The sequence below is a fragment of the Ursus arctos genome, unplaced genomic scaffold (genome assembly GCF_023065955.2).
Source record: "Ursus arctos isolate Adak ecotype North America unplaced genomic scaffold, UrsArc2.0 scaffold_5, whole genome shotgun sequence".
In the NCBI taxonomy this organism is placed as follows: domain Eukaryota; kingdom Metazoa; phylum Chordata; class Mammalia; order Carnivora; family Ursidae; genus Ursus; species Ursus arctos.
The window spans coordinates 67163393-67177612 of NW_026623067.1; the positions used below are offsets into that span (position 1 = coordinate 67163393).

General features: G+C 35.2%; 1 long non-coding RNA gene across 1 annotated transcript in view; it reads left to right on the top strand.

Annotated features, from left to right (window-relative positions):
- Window positions 1-3104: 3104 nt before the first annotated feature.
- Window positions 3105-14220, top strand: part of LOC130542788 (uncharacterized) — a 132590-nt gene continuing 121474 nt past the window's right edge. The window contains exon 1 of the long non-coding RNA XR_008957603.1: window positions 3105-3335. This is a non-coding gene — a long non-coding RNA (uncharacterized LOC130542788). The remainder of the gene's footprint in view (window positions 3336-14220) is intronic.

Consider the following 14220-nt stretch of genomic DNA (forward strand, 5'->3'; position numbering starts at 1 on the left):
TCTTGAAAAAGAAAAGCAAAGCTGGAGGCATCACAATTCCAGACATCTCTCTCTCTCTCTCTCTCTCTCTCTGTGTGTTGTGTGTGTGTGTGTGTGTGTGTGTGTGTGTGTGTGTGTGTGTGTAGAGAGAGAGATTGATCCTCAAGAAGAAAACCAACACTCAAACAATGAAACATAACAAAAGGAACTAGAACTCCAGGAAAACTTCCTGACATAGAGACAACCTGAGGCTACATACTCAGAGAGCGTTGCTAAAATCAACCAAGAATGACAAGACAAACTATGAGATGGGGGGGGGGGGGTGGGAAAGAAAGAAAGAAAGAAAAAAAATCCCTAGGGATTTCAAGTATAAAGAGTACATCATTTTTAACTAAAAGAACTTCAGACTGTTCTATTTTTCAGCAGCAACGCTTTATACTTGAGGTTATTGAAGTAACATCTATGATAATTAATGAAAGAAAATGTGAGCCATCCATAAAGACATACTGAAAAACCTACAAACTTAAGGTAAACAAACAAACAAAAATGATACACTGACATAAAAAGAGAGGGTGAGCATTAAATATATTTTTACCTGCTTACTTAAGAGTCAATTATAGCTAGCAATACCGTATACTCTGCCAATGTGCATATGCCGAATTTGTTAGAATTGGAGGAAGAACAGGGAGAATATACAGGTATTAACTGGAATAATAAGGCTATTACTTCAACTTAGATCCTGGGGAGACAAAGGAGAGAAACAAAAGAAAATACGATATAAGTGACGATGTATAACAATGTGAGTTGGCTTCACTCAGCTAAGGGGGAAAAAAAGAGAAACTCCGGTGATTGTTTAACAAAGCTAACTCAACATTTTATTTATGTGAGTCTCACTTAATGACATATATGAGGGTTACAAATGTAAAAGATGGAAAAACATACAAGGGAAATGCAAAGAGAAAGACAAAACTGCTATCTGATAAAACAGAAATCAGACAAAAAGTGTTAAAAGAAACAAAGAAGGACACATTATAATACTAAAGACTACAATCACAATAGAGATATGTTTATATTCAATAACATACTAGTAACTTTCTTAAAGCAGAAAACGAACTATGCAAGCAGAAACAGGAATACATGGACATGACACATTCTCTTAACCCAAGTTTGAGCAAGTGAAGTGTAAGCTTATAGACCTAAAGACATAACCAATAAAGTAAATTTATAGATATATAATTAATTCTGAATACAAATAATACAGTCTTATTTTTATTTAAGTTTTTAAAATTTTAACTCCAGTATAGTTAACACAGTGTTGTATTAGTTTCAGGTGTACAATATAGTGATTCAACAATTCTATGTATTAATCAGTGGTCATCATTATGAGTGTACTCTTAATCCCCTTCCCTATTTCACTCATTCCCCCCACCCCCCCTCTAGTAACCATCAGTTTGTTCTCTATAGTTAAGGGTCTCTTTCTTGATTTGTCTTTTTTTCCATGTTCAGTTGCTATATTAGAACATCATAGAGCGGGATAGTATAAAGCTAAGTGAAATAAATCAGGGAAAGACAAATACCACATGATTTCACTCATATGTGGAATTGAAGAAACAAAGCCTGTTTTTGAGTGCACACGGCACACTCATGAAAGTGGACCATATTTTAGGCTATAACAGCTTTGTATTTTGTCATTTTAGCCAAGCTGGAACTACAATTCCCTTCCCTGGATGGTTCTAAGTAAGAGTTGGCCGAAAGAACACTATTGTAAGACGTGGAATGTAGAACTGAAACAGCAGCCATATTTTCACTCAGAAGGAGGCTGTTGCTGAAGCAGCTCCTCTGGGATGCGCTGGCTACTTTGCTGTAGTGAGGTAGCAGCTGGGTCATTAACTGTTCTAATTCACGCCGGTTATGCTGCCTTCTTCAGTTTTGCTAATAATTCCTGGACCAGTCTGGGTACTGGTCTTTGGCAAAGTATATCACCATTTCTGCATTTCACCTGCATCATCAAACTTGGAGGCCTGGCAGCAGTGAGAGACAGATGCAAGTTCTGGAGAGAGACTGATGTGAGTTCCAGGTCATCCTTGTAAATTTTAGTTTGTATCTACACTCCTCTACTTCAATTCCAACTTCCCTGCCAGACTTCAGGTCCACCACTGGACTTGGGGACCCAGACTGCTTAATCGGGTACCATGATTATTTAAATTCTAATCTCTATCCTTTACATCATTACTAGTGGTTCTAGATCAAACTAAAAATTTTTCTAAAAATGTTTCTAAAAATAACCTGAACAATATTTCCCATTCCAGAGACTCTTCCAGAATCTTGTTACTGGATTCTATCTCCCCCCTTCCTGAAATTGGAAGAGTCCTTAGAATTTCTTCAACTAATCAAGCAGGCCAGGTAGTGACTATTCAGACTTCTGAGATTAAGTCAGAGAAAGTGATTGAGCTTCTGTCAACTCTCTCTTAGGATGGTAGACCTTGAAATCCAAATAGGATACTGTGGGAAAGCCTAGACCACAGAGCATGACCCATATAAGAATAAGTGAGACCCTCATCCCTCAGTCCAAGCTGAATTCTCAGCAACATCCTACACCAACTTGGCAACATATCTGTCAATCATCTTGGAAGTGGATCTTTTGCTTTTCAGTTAAGCAATCCTGGCTAATGCTGAATGGATCAGAGATGACCTTTCCCCACTGAGACCTGCCCAAATTGCAGATTTCATGAGAAAAATAAATGATTATAGTTGTTTTAAGCCACTAAGTTTTAGAACAGTTTGTAACCTAACAATAGAGAACTAGAACAGTCATTTGATATTGCTTTAATGAATCAGCTTACAATTTTCTTTCATCTGTTTTAAGCCATGGTAGCTAAATAATCATGCCAGTACAGTAAGCCTTCAATTACTTTGCCTCTCTCCAAAAGATATATTAATAGAACGAAACCAAAATGCTCAAAAGCAAAAGATGCTGTGGTTTGGGGGAAGGGCGTATTAATCACTTTGTACCTTCCTTCCTGCCCCCTCCTACCCCATGCCCCTCTCTTTCCCTCATATTACTGGGCCCTCTTTGTATACCCAGCAGGCTGAGAAGGATCTAATCATCTTAGCTCTTCCTCTCTGGAGTCAGTTAGCATGCAGGAAATGCGAGCCAACACCCAATCCTTCTAACTGATAGAGTGGCAGTCTCTTCAGTAGACAAAATGGAGTTGTAACCTCACCCAATTATTAGTCCAATGGGTTTCTATCATGTCTCTCAGTGACAGCTATACAGGACTTAGAAACCCTTTTGTGAGAACTTAAAATTTAACAACCGATACCAAGATTTCTACTCAGAAGACACAAAGAAAAAGGTAAGGAACTATTTCTTAGTTTGTATGTTGATTGTTTTCTAGAGGATATGAAGGCTCTAATGCTAAATATACAAATGGTTCAGTGGTCAAAATCATTGTTTTCTTTTATAATGTTATTAACATCTGTTTTTTGCAGGCAGCACTTAAGACAATATAAGCTATGAAAATAAAGTAAAATAAAGAAACTAGCCACATAAGATTTATTTCCAGTAAAACTTGGGACATTGCCATAATTAATTGTTCAATTAAATCATCTCAGTTTTGAAGGTGGCAAGCAGAAGTGTTGGAAACTTTCTGCTCTTCACTCTTTCCACAGTTTATTTTCCACTATCCATTTGAACTTCCCTAAAAGAAGTCCCTACTATCATATTAGCTTTTTTAGTCTTAAACAGTATCAAATTAATAATACTGTTTTCTAAACCAAGACATATTAATTATACTGTTTTCATTTGCTTATGCTAAGTCACTGGAACGATTTAGCTTTTCCAAAATATGTTTGGGACTCACAGAAGTCTTGCTAGGAGAATTAGGTTAGTCAATATTCATCTCCTTTCACAAGACTTTAATTTATTTAAAATATTTTTCTCCTTATTTTTTTCCACTTAGTAAGGAATTAGAATTTCTGAGAAGTCTTTCTGCTCAGATCCTAAAAATGTGTTCCCTAATAGTACAGTACTGAGTTGACTCACTGTTAATTCAAAGCAGGTCCTGGGCATGTTGCCTTGAGTTGAAGGTTGTGGTTGGAAATCATACCATGGATATTTTCTAAATGGTTTCACTGTATATTATATAACACAGTTAAAATTTCTGTAAAGGCTGAGGCCAAGAGAGGAAAGGCACAGTTACTTCTGACTCCACCCACTCATTTGTCTGTGTTTAGACACGATAGAGAATTAAAATATCCTCAGAAAGATAAAGGCTATTCTTCTGAAAGATAAAGATTCACAATTTTCTCCCCTTACGGAAGGAGTGGAACTAAATTACTGGAGGATTTTTTCTGTCAGACTTACATTAGGTGTTAGAGGAAAAAAATGGAATGTAAATATAAATAGGACAGGGACTGGCTCTTGAGAAATTAACAGCCAAATGAGAGAGAAAGGCACACGCCATGATACACTATGAAAGGTATTCAAACAGACGTCAGAACATGCTCCTATGCAAGAAAGGAACAATTCTGGATTAAGTAGAAAAAAATTTAGGGAGAGCTCTCAGAATAAAGAGGAGAGGAGTTATTCCTTTTTAAGAGGAAAAAAAAAAAAACACTGAAATACGAAACATACAAAGTGTATTTTCTAAGGCAGGTGGTAAAGTTAGGTTATAGCACATGGATACATAACTATTAGACAAACTGACCTTAAACCCACTTGGAATTTGAGTTCAGTGATTTACTTGATTTGTGTCTTATGCATTAAATTTTCAACATCCTGTTAAAAAATAGGTCTTTAGGGTTTATTTATTTCAACATTTTATAGGCCTCTTTATTTTTCTACTGTTCAGTTCTGTGGTTCCCTGTACTTCAAACTTAGTTAAGTTTTATTTTCTCTACTGATGCAGCTACACCATGTATCTTTAATTGACATATTTTATAGGTGCAAGAATAAATCAGTTGTTACATTCCCCTTCCCGATTCCCAGAGGTACTGTTTACCACCATGAATACACCATTGTCTTGTCAATAACTCCCATGTCTGTGTTGTCTGGAAAAAGACTGTAAGTGGAAAATGAACCTAACCTCAATGGCAGTAAATCAGGACAAAGAACTGAGAAAACATCCCTTAAAGGGACCAAACATTAATATTATGACACAGAAAGAGAAATTAAACTGAAACAAAAAAAAGTGATTTGGGTAATAAATTTCACTGAAGAGCAATTTCACTAATAGTTGGCAGAAGGTAAGTTGACCAAAGTTCATCAATAAATAATAGCACATTATTGTGAATAAGTTTTCCCAATGGTTCCATGAATCTTTATTCAGAACTTTTATACACTATGTTCGTACGCACTACAAAATCCTAACGGTAAAAATATATTTTAGGATTGGGTTCTAAGTTAAAATAGTGGCACAACTGATTTGACATATTCACATGATTGACTTTGTCAGAAATGTATTTGGAAACTTACCAGACCAATCGCCTCATTGTCATTTGCAATAATCCAGATGACAGAGTCTGTCAGGGAAATATTTTTCCCAGCATGTGGCAGCATCATCAGCTGCTCCAATGTGGACTATTTTTACTGTAGAAAATGGAAATGTTTATCTTCCTTTTTATATACAAGAAGGTTAACTGTGTGATCGTAATATACATTTCCCGTAACCAAGAATTTTGAGACTATGAAAAAAGACAATGGAATATAAGGTCCAAATACGAGAAAAGGAGGGGAAAATCCTGAGCTGGATCCAGTTATACAAATGAGCAAGGGACGTGTGGATAATATCATACACAAGGTATAGTGAAAAGACACAGGGCCCCATGTTTTCAAAGAATTGATCTAATAAATTTCAATTACTGATTGCAATCAATTTTCCACACATTCTGGGCTTAGTAATCCCAATCATGTAAAGATTTACAATTTGACTTTTATATATGAAAATAATTTTAAGCATCCTTTATTATCTTCATGAATGTCTTGGCATCTCTCTTTTCTATATAGGAATTACCTTGCTTGTCCAAATTTTCATGATCCAGAGTAGGTCACTGACTTCTTCAAGATTGCATGGGAAAGGCGGCATACAAATGGATGGCAATAAGCATATGAACAGATGGTCCATATCATAGGTCATTATGGTATTGTAAATTAAAACAGCAATGACATACCACTACATACCTATGAATGACTAAAATTTAAAACACCAAAAATACCAAATACTGGTCAGGTCATTTTTTTTTTTTCCAGGTAATTCTTCCATGTACTCTATTATATATACAAGTAGGATTTTTATACTTAAAAAGATTCTCAATTCCTGCTAACTTGAAGATGTGACATGTTTAATCTATGACTTCAATTCCCTCTACCACCCTTCTGTATACTTTATTTCTATAAAAACAAAGTTCATTCCAGGTTTCACTGAATCCACTCCTACTATGGGCCTTCAGTTGCTTAGAGTGGGTAAGATGTAATCAATGTAAATTGAGTTAACCTCAAATGTTCCTTGAAACATTCTAAATATATCAATTTTTTTTTCTGTAGTTAATAAATCACCAGTAAGCAAGGTAATGCTAAATTAGACTAGCTGATGAATAATAGTTAATGTGATATGTAATAGGTGAAAATGTTCCTATTAAATATGCAAGTATGCCAAAACATGGGTGACAGCAGCTTTGATTTTCCGATGCTATATTGTGAGACTGTAAAGTCACAGGTCTTAAAGCCCTCTGATTTACTTTTATTCCCAGGCTGCTTTTAATCTTACCACATTAACCTTTGAGACGTCCCACACATGCAGCTCGATTAACATGTTGCAAGTTCCTTACATCACCATATGCAATCGGAAAGGACAATCAACAATAGCTTGCTCCTAAGGATATAAACCAGGCCTTTTATAGAAATGACTTCACATGGTATTCTAAGGGTGCCCGGAAGTGAACATTTTTGAGGTCGTCCTTTTGGAAATAGTTTGATTTGCTTATTCTCTAACCTCTGGTTCCATTGAGATACAATCATGAGCTAAAGCATAGCTATTTTACTGCTCAGCAGTCTAGCTTTACAAAATCAAGCTGTCTTCTTTCTACATCCTTTAACAAATGGCACGATCATGGCTTGTGAACTGAGTTTCAGTAATCCACGTGCTGGTGATGACATTTCAAACAAAAGCTCATGATTTTTGAAATGTAAGACACATCCTTAAATGAAAAGCCACAAATAAATTATTTACAAGATACAATTAGCATACTGGGATGAGAAATGAAAACGTAGTCCCAAAGTTTCAAATTTTGGCTCTATTTTCTAATGCATTAAATTTCAAATTTTATTTAGATACAGGATAATCTTTGTTTTCATGTAGTCACATTAAAGCCAATGTGCGATTTATTATTTATGACAAAACTCAAATTTCCTTGAAATATAAACCTAAAGAACTTTTCATATTCATATATATATATATATATATATATACACACATATACATATATATATGCACAAAAGACTGAATGTTTCAAACTTTTTTTGAATAACATTAAGAATAAAAAGTCTCATGACATGCTTAAAAATTCTAGCTTAGAAATACAGTTAATATTGTCTTGGTGTTCTTTAGTCTTATTTGGACTAACTTTATTTTCTTGAGTCAACTAATTGTACCTAAAATTCCTGTACTGATTGTGGATATGTATTCCAGTCCCAGGGAACATACCAAATCAATGAGCGTTAATGATCATCAGAGGAAGCTTATAAGGAGGTCAAGAATCCATCGTATGTCCCCCTGTTGGTTACCAAATTTGTCTATTTTGTCTATTACCTGCTGATCTGACATGACAAAATCTATCGTATGTGGTAATTTGCTTTGTCCTGATAGGATTTCATGGACTGATGCTCTCATCATTCCCCCATAAGGGGTCTGATATAGAATTACTTGCCAATATGACAGGCATATGCTTTTATCTAAGCTTTCTTCCTCCAAAAAAAATGTGTATTATTAATCTTTTCTGAGTCAACCTTTGCCATTGAATATTCTTGGTAAGAGGCTGAGTATTGTTGGGCCCTAACAGTTATTCCATAGAATGCTGCAAATAATTTCCTCTTTATTAACCTGATTTTAGTATGTACCACAGTGTAAGGTTTCCTGTATGAAACATCTTATAACTGAGTATAATTCCATGATACACCAAAAAATAAGACCCAGAGTCCATTATGAAATACATAGACACGCACACATGGGCATGCACACGTGAGCATTTGTTGGCCTAGATTGCCCCAAGAGCTCAGAAAATGATATCCAAGAAATTATATGTAAGACAAAGAAACTTCTGATAAATACATGAAATGGTTGGGCTAATTAAGTAACCCCATTTTCTCTTGGGGTTCCAATACAAGAGAAAATACCAGTAAAACACTTTAGTCTCAAGTTATATCTTTCTAAGGAAAAAAATAAAGACTGATTATTCACATCTATTTCTCAAATTAAGAAAACCCACTGTCTTCCGAAAATTCCCTTTTAAGGAAGAAACTCCTCTTGCAAAAAACTAAAAGCCAGACCCTCAGATTTGCCACAAACAGATAATTATAACTTACCTAGCCCAGGATTTACCACAAAATATTTAATTCTACTTCCAGAATTTTATGGTAAAATATTTTTTTCTACCTCTGCTACTAAAAGAGAAACTTTTCATAAACTATATTTTAACTACATTTCAAAGTCTTTATGTTATTTTTAATAAATACTAAAGCATGAATCTAGGTCCTTTTTAGTCTTAATTGCTACTGGTATGGATGAGGTCTCTACAACTACCTACCTTGAAATCCAGTCGTGTCTCCATACTAAATTTAGGTTTAAAAAAATATAATAAACCAGAAAGCAAAGTGGAAAGGTTGAGAAAAAATATACTCTTTAAAACCAGGTGTGAATTCAAAGCCTTGTCTTTCTATTATTAGCTGTGTGTTCTAGGGCATTCTAGGGCAAACATGTTAGGTCATCTGAGTTTCAGTGTGCTTGAATGCATAAAGCAGGACAGTTATAAATTTTGAGATAATGTGTGTAATATGCCTGCTATGTAGTAGGTACTAAATAAATACTTGTTAAATTACTTAAAAAAATACATACAGAAGTACTGCAAAACCATAGACAGTAAAATTATTTTGACATTCTCAACCAAGAACCTAGAGAGTAGTTTTGTTGTTGTTGTTGTTTTTATCTTATGTACAGAACGCATTTCAGAGGTGATAAACCACTTTTCTCAGGTGTACGGGTGTTATCACTCTGACAGTGAAGCTCAGGAACAAAAGTCAGGAACACTGTGAAAAACAAAAATGTTACCTACGAAAAACAAAACAAAACCAAACCGGACTTCCCAGTTTTCAAAGGGTAAGTTTTGAGCTATTAACAAAATAGGACTTCTGGTCTTAATCCATCATTCCAGGAAAAAAAAAAAAAGGAATCAGGATTCAAAACTATATGGATTTAATGAACTCAAGTCAATCCTATATTGACTGCTTCATTTTCAAAATATTTTTGCTAAGGAGAAACTGATTATAAAAATACACCCCAAATGATTTTTAAAAAAGGTCACATAAACTTCTTTGAAGGCAGGATGTGGCTCGAGTGTCTTAAAACCATGAATGGAACTTTCCTGGGTAAGGTTTGTATGATGTTCAGCCAGAGCGCCATCTGACAGTTGGTATTCCTTAAAATACCAAATATGTGAGTATTACTTTCACATTTGTAATATTAGAGACACTTTAAACCAATTGCTTCAACTTTTGAAGCTTATATGCTTGCAAATTTAAAGAATACAAGTTTTAGAAATGTTACTATTCTGAGAGGTGGCTTGGTTGAGGGGGTGGACACAGGATTAAGGAGGAATTATTTGAATGTCTATAAAACATCACTGATGGGAATAAAAAGGGCTTAACAAGAGAATCCTTTACTTTCCAAATGTAGTCTGATAGCTTTTGTAAAACCAAACTCAGAAATAGCCAAGCTTTTAACTCTGAAGGAAAGAGAGAGGGCCTTACATAGGAGATGAATAAATTTCTTGAAGAATGAACAGGGTATTGGATGAATACACGCTTGGCTCCCTTGAAATGAAATAACTGGATAATTTCTAAGAAAATAAAACAATAAGAAAGAATAACAATCTGGTAGAAAATAGTGAAAAACACACATTTGTTAAGACTCAGATATTATGCAGATTTTTAAATGCACAGTCTAATTTTAATCCCGTATGTGCAACAAGAATTTTGATACATTCTCATTTTCCTGAATAAATATTAAATTAGAGTGAAGTTTAAAATGTATTAAATGAGGAAAACAGTTCCTTAAGGGGCTGTTCATTTTACGGGGCCACTGGCTATTTGTTTAGATGTATCTGCACACTTTACAAAATACTCCTTTAGTATATTAAGTGGCACTGAAATGTAACCAAGAATTGGAAAAAATGAAAATCATATTCTCCTTTTCTTCAGTCAGTTTAAGACTGACATTTAATGATAGGCATGCTACCAAAATCTTATATAATGAGAGACAGGACAACTTCAAAATGTTTATCAGTTCAAATGTTAATTTGAATAAATATTGCAATGTGCATTATGAAATTTTATCAAAATAATTAAAAGAGTACACACTTCCAATGTAGAACTTAAAACCAACATGGAAGTTTAACTTAATTTTTCCTTTTTTTACTGACAGACTGTAGGAGTTTGGTAAAAATAGACTCTTTTCAATGTTATGCTAATGTATTTATGAGTCTATTTTAAATCAAAAAGATAAAAAGTATGAAGAATAATATTTATAAAAGGAGAACCAGGAAGCTTATTAAATATTTATGGAGGTCTTATAATAATAGATAAGTATTTTAAGGTTTAACTAAACATGATGCCATCCCGTATTTTTATCAGCGCCATGTTTATGTTGAGTAAGAAAGAACCTATATATACACGGGCTCCTTTATCTAGGTCTTTCCCGCAAGCTCCTATTTTTTTCAAAAAGCTGTTTTTCCCCCCATTAACTGGACTTTAATTATTAAATAATAGCACAGTATTAAACTATTTTATGAAACCAACAAGGTTTGGATAGGAACCAGTGCATTTCTACTGAGATTTATAGGATATTGATATTTTCTGGCACTCTTTAAGAAGCATACTGAATTCCCTCCAAGTCCTCAGATAACACATTATCCAGGCTATTAGAATATTTTTTTTCAGTTTTGTTTGTATTTTCAGGAAAGATTAGGAACGGCATGATGTTTTGGATAAAGTGTGAGCCAAAAGTAGTGATGTGTTAGTTGGAAGTACAAACAGAAACTTCTCTTGGTTGGTTATCCCCCATCTCAGCTTAGATTTTACTTCCTGTCACTGTTATTTATTCCTTATTTATTTATTTTAGGGGTGGAAAGCTATCCTATGCATTGTCTTGGTGGCCAGAAGGAACAGCTGGCATTTGCTATTCTTGAAAGAGGTGCTGAGGATAGAGGTTCGTGGGTAACTGGCGATGTAAAAGACTGAAATCTGTCTCAGCAGCTGTCACTGCAATGGGCATAGTACAAATACTCAAAATGTTGCTCTTCACTGCCAAGGCCTTCTGTACTTTTGGCAACATATTCTCAACAGTTCTGAATGTTGTGTGGCTGCCTTCAAGGTAGCACGGCTGTGTGGGTCAATGTGTAGAAAGATATTGGATCTCTCGTTCTAGGGCATGCTTGCCAAAGGAAAAGAAAGGGAAGGCATTGATATCTTTGTTTCTCTAACTTCATCTATGTCCTTCATTTTGATTTTATCTTATGGTCAAGTAAATGTTAAGAAATCTATTGGTGGTTTTAACAATTCTGTGGTCCTCAGAACAATATAATTTGGAGGGAAGCCGAATCCATATGTACAAGACCAGCCAGATTGAAAAAAAAAAAAAAAATCTGCCAGATGGATCAGGTGTTTGAAGAGAATTTTACATAAACAGTTGCTGTTTCTTGTTTACCACGTAACTTCAAAAAATATATTTTGTGAACTTCAAAGACCATCAGGTGGGAGAATGTGAATGATTTAATGGATCAAATTTGGAAGAACACTACATCTCCATATTTTTATGTGTGTGTGTGTTTTAAGTACCTTTACTGTCTTTGCCCTAGGTCTAGAGGTGATTACCATATAATTCATAGAATATTCTAAGAAAAAAGGTAGCTAATAACAAACCCATTAGAAAAATAAATTTTTAAATTTAAATAGATTAGATTAGAGGACCATTTAGTCTGCCAGAGCAGTAACTGCTATAAACAAATACTTTATACAACCTAACACTTTAAATGGAAGATAACCTTGATTGGCCAAATACACACTGAATCTTTTTAACATGTATCCGGGCTGGAAGCTGAGCATTTAGTAAAAAGCCTTGTTGAGGACTCGACTCTAATAGCAGGGCTTTCCCACATCTCTTTCCATCTATTCTTGCCAGTAGCTGAGTAAGATGCTAGAACATGCATTTATTGTGCCTCTAAACTTGAGTAAAACATATTTTTAAGTGCATTATATCAAGTGTTAAGGGACACTTATATTAAATGAAAATTATGCTGCCTTGATTTTAAGCAGCACACTGTTTAGGGAAATATCAATGATAGAACTATTTTTAAAAATGCTAAAGTTCAATTACATGGAGAGGATAAAGAGGGAATATGGTCCAATCATATGTTTAGTCCTGTTCCATTTCCTTTATATTTTGGTGTACACATACTATGGCTTACTTTAGAAAACTTAAAACAGTAATTTTTATTTGTCTTACTCTATTTTTATTTATTTTAACATTTTAAAGTTAATTTGTTCTGGGTTAGTTTAATTGTTGCCCGTTGAGAACACTTTGGAGAAAAATTGAAAATCATGATATACTGAAATATGGCAAACCTAACCAGATGAATTTCAATTCTACAAACTAGCCTTGGCGACTTTCACACAGATAAATGGTGTTGTACATTCCATGGGTTTGGACAAATGCATAATGGCATGTATCCACCATTATAGCATCATACAGAATAGCTTCACTGCCCTAAAACTCCTCTGTGCTCCTCCTATTCAACCCTTCCTCTCCTCTAACCAAAGGCAGCCACTGATCTTTTTATCGTCTTTATAGCTTTACCTTTTCCAGAATGTCTTATTGTTGGAACATACAATATGTAGACTTTTCAGATTGGCTTCTTTCCCGTAGTAATATAAATTTAAGGTTCCTCCATGTCTTTTCATGGCTTGTTAGTTTGTTTCTTCTTTGTTCTGAGAAACATTCCATTATCTTCAAGTATCAGTTTATTTATCCACTTTTCGGTGAAGGACATGTTAGCTGTTCCCAAGTTTTGCCAATAATAAAGCTGCTGTACACACCCATATGCTGGTTTTTGCATGGACCTAAGTTTTTAACTTACTTGGGTAAATACCAAGTAGCATGATTGCCAGATCATATGGTGAAAGTTAGTCTGGTGTTGCAAGAAATTGCCACACTGTCTTCCAAAGTGGCTGTACCATTTTGCATTTCCACCATTATGAAAGATAAACACACCTAGACATTAAAGTGGTGAAGACAGATCTTATTTGGTAAGTACTGACAGCGGGGTTAAGAGCTAAGCCTCATTCCCATTTGTGCAGACGTGACTGGAAGTTTGGTTTTGGTTTTTGTTGTTGTTTTAACAATTTATTTATTTATGAGAGAGAGTGAGAGAGCGCACGTACACAAGCGGGAGGGGCAGAGGGAGACGGAGAGAGAATCTCAAGCAGACTCCACACTGACTGAGAGCCAGAGATGGAGCTGGATCTCATGACCCTGAGATCGTGACCTGAGCCAAAACCAAGAGTCAGATGCTTAACTGACTGAGCCACCCAGGCAACCCGTGACTGGGAGTTTTAAAGGGAGAATGGCGTAGGTTTGCTGTGCAGGAGTTCAGCAGGGTCAGACAAATGAAAAATTACAAAGTGTAGATGAGAATAGGCCAGCTGCGTTTGTTAAATTGTCAGTTATCAAAGTTAGGATTCTGTCCTCCCACAGAGACTGGGAGAAAGAGGCCCTGTCTTTCCTCCTGATTACATTTCAAAGGAATGGGTCTCAGGTTCTTAAAGATTCTTCTGAATTCTACGAGACACAGATTCACAATTGTAAATCACTTTCAGGAACACTGGAAGAAAGGTAGGTGTTGGCTAGAAGGCGCAGCAAATTCTCCTGGTAGTGTTGAGCTTTTTCAGGCAGGTATTTAATGGAGAGCTCAGGT